The sequence below is a fragment of the Maylandia zebra genome, linkage group LG11 (genome assembly GCF_041146795.1).
Source record: "Maylandia zebra isolate NMK-2024a linkage group LG11, Mzebra_GT3a, whole genome shotgun sequence".
NCBI lineage: Eukaryota > Metazoa > Chordata > Actinopteri > Cichliformes > Cichlidae > Maylandia > Maylandia zebra.
In genome coordinates this window covers 16,233,265-16,236,576 of record NC_135177.1, presented here as the reverse complement: position 1 = coordinate 16,236,576, position 3,312 = coordinate 16,233,265, and positions in this window count along the sequence as shown.

Genomic DNA, 3,312 nt, shown 5'->3' with positions numbered 1-3,312 from the left:
ATTTTATATCCTTCTTTGCAACAATATGTGTCTCAGCACATCTTCGTATTGACACAGTGAAAACTGGAAAAAACACACGCTCACCTGTATTAATGAATAGAGTTCCTCAAGATAAGACACGTTCACTTTTTTAAATTGTAAAAATGTGAATTTTGTCACTCTGGTCATTAAAATATGTTTTTTTGCACCAAACTGACTCCATACAAATCCTTTTATTTACAGATTTGTGTACAGTATATATATATTGATTTATACATGAGATACCATTTCATACACCACCATTATGAAGCAAAGCTCTTAAAAGAAACTGTTCAGTGAGTACAAACACATCATATCCAGTCAAAGAGAACAATACATTAAAATGACAGGAACAGTCATAATATATAATCTGCTCACCAGGTTGGATAACAGATACACACTCTATCTCTCATAATGTATGGATGTTTGTATTTACCGGTACTTGTTTTTTGTAGGACTCTCGAAATGACAACAAACAACTAAGAGATATATAATGTGTAAATTAACACTGCAGACTCACTTAGCATCGTAATCACTGTCAGACTTTGCCAGATGTTATGTAAGTAATCATACCATTAAGTGTTTTCTCTGCCATAGTGGGCGATTGCCTCTTCCTGAAGCCTGTTGTTTGTTGGTTTTGCTGTTTGGCTGGTATGGAGTGGAAAAAATGCAAAGTGGTAAAAATATGCAAAAATAGTATTTGTAGTGGCTACATATTACAAGTCCAGAGCAGTATTTGGTGGAAACAGTTCAAAGTCATTGTGCTGACAAACTTTCCCTTGTTTCTTTGCTGACTCTCCAAGAGACATGGGAACCAGATGATGAGAGGCTGCGCTGCTGCCATGTAATCCCAGAATTCATCTGTGTGGCATCCATGTCCACTGATTCACCCCGGCTCTGTTTTCAAAAGCACACGTTCAGGCAGTAAATCATGCCACTGGTGTTGTCAAGATACTCAAGCATTTCTTTCAGTTGGGATTTACCTTTCTTACTGTATCGTGTCTCCTAATCAGTCCGCTTTTTTTTGCTCTTGCAATCCACCACATGCATTCAACGCCAAGCCTTTGCTGAGCGAGATTGTGATCCCCATGGCTCACTGGTGTTACTTTTATGTCCCTGCTGAGAGTATTGATGAGCTCTGGCAGCATCCAGTCCACAAAGGCACAAACATTTCTTTCACTGGCTTATATGAAATAAAACTGTTATAAACAAGACCCCAGCCTCTCTACCATTCCCTCATCCAAAAGCAAAACAAGATTCTGAGGCTGCGGAAACACTTCCCAGATGTGTGTCTTGAAGTGTAAGAGACTGGCTGGAATGGCATGACTCTGCTGCTCTGCTACACTACAGAGGACAAGCATTAAGAAAACCTGTACGTAATCCTCGATGGCCTCTGTTTTAAATGTCTCATAAACGAGACAAGATAATTACATGCTTATCATGGCATCTGTTGGATTCGGTTGCTGTAAGTAATGTGCAGTCATCCAGAATGTTGCCCTAACACATGCTAAATGACCTAGCCGTGACAAATCATTTCCATGTGCACCCTTTTTCATATTCCAATATTTGTGTGCGAATATATTTTGAAGGCAATAAACCATGTATTATTTTGCAGCCTGCTTTGATTTTTTTCAAGGCTGTAAACAAAGACAGTAGCAGAGAAAATGTTATTTTGCTTTTTCTAAATCTCAGCATCTGTGAACCTAGCCAGAGACCCGAGTCCATTCCCTGCAAGTAAAAAGGGTGTGATTTTTCTCAGGTGGAGAAAATAAGATGACATGACGTTACGTAGCACCGTTTGTAGGTAGGGAATGTTCAGGGTGTCATTCTCTCACAGACATTTGCTGACGCTCAACTTGGTCTTGCAGGGTTTTGCTGTATAATGGCCTCTTGCTGCTGTGTTGCTGGTTGTGCAGGAAGAAACCAAATCCTGTGAGACAAATTAATACTTAGGCATGGAGGGATCTGTGGACAGCTGCTGAAAGCCGCTTTGACTGTTAGGCCTGCCAAAGAAAACAAAACAACACAATGCAGAGTCCCATAAGCACCAAGGGGAGAGAGTCAGATGTTGTTGTCGAGAGCTTTTATCAGCTATGATCATCTGACCATCACGTTATGTTCTAACAGTGCCATATGGCTGAAGAAAATTAAAGCAACCATGTAAATTTTCCATCTGAAGCTGTGGTCATAGGACTTTGATTCCAAATGTTTGCTTTTGATTAAAAGGGATCTGTTGTGTTCATTTTCAACTCCATTTATCTGTAGCAGGTCTGCATGATTCAGAATTTAACATAATCTTATTTACTGGGCTTTTGCTCACCCTCAATCTGAGGAGGCCTAAAATGGTTTTTTGCACCAGCAATGAATTCTCAAATTTTGAAAAGTTGGCATATCTCAGTGTGGTGTGCACTGTGTCCTCAAAAATCTTTAGGAAACTGGTGGGAAGTGTCAAGCCTAAAAAACTATATCCTGCAGAAGAACGGTGTCTGGAAGTCTGAGAGATGCATTTGGCCCTTCATTTGATCCATTAACTGTTCACTGAAATGCCACTAGAAATGGTCTCAGTGGAAGGGTGGCTGTCAAGAAGCCATGCTTAAGGAAGGGAAACAAGGAGAAAAGGCTGAGCTATGACAAATTACACAAGAAATGAACTGAAAATCAGTGGCAACAGGTCTGATGAATGGTGAATCCAAATTTGAAACGGTACAAATTGTCATCAGTAAGGAGGGAGGGGGTCAGTAGAGAGACACAATAGTGATTTTAGCCATCTGTAAAACACCGTGGAGATGTCATGGTTTGGTGGCTGTATTTTAGCCAGGGGTGTTGAAGATGTTATCAAAATTGATGAAATTATGGAAAAAAATATCTGATTGGCATTTTTCAGCATGACAATGATTCAAAGCACACTGCCAATACAATAAAAGCATACCTGGAAGGAAAAACACACAGTGAAACATTACCAAGCATTGAGTGTCCTCCCCAGAGCCTTAATCTCAACATTACTGAAGCAGTGTGGGATCATCTTGACAGAGAACAGAACAAAAGGCAGCCAGCCCTTCAAGAAGCCTGGAGGACAATTATTGAAGTCTACTTACAGACATTATAAGAAAACTGAGAGTTCAGGTTGTGATGAAAGTGGCAATATCAAATTTCAAGCTTGTTAGAACTCTACAAATTCTGTTTTTGCCTCATGTTCCATATTCCATAATTGACTGCTTTACTCATTTATGCAACCTCAGAGTTTGTTAACGTTACTGTGCATCATACTGCATTTACAAGTTATAGTTGTGAATA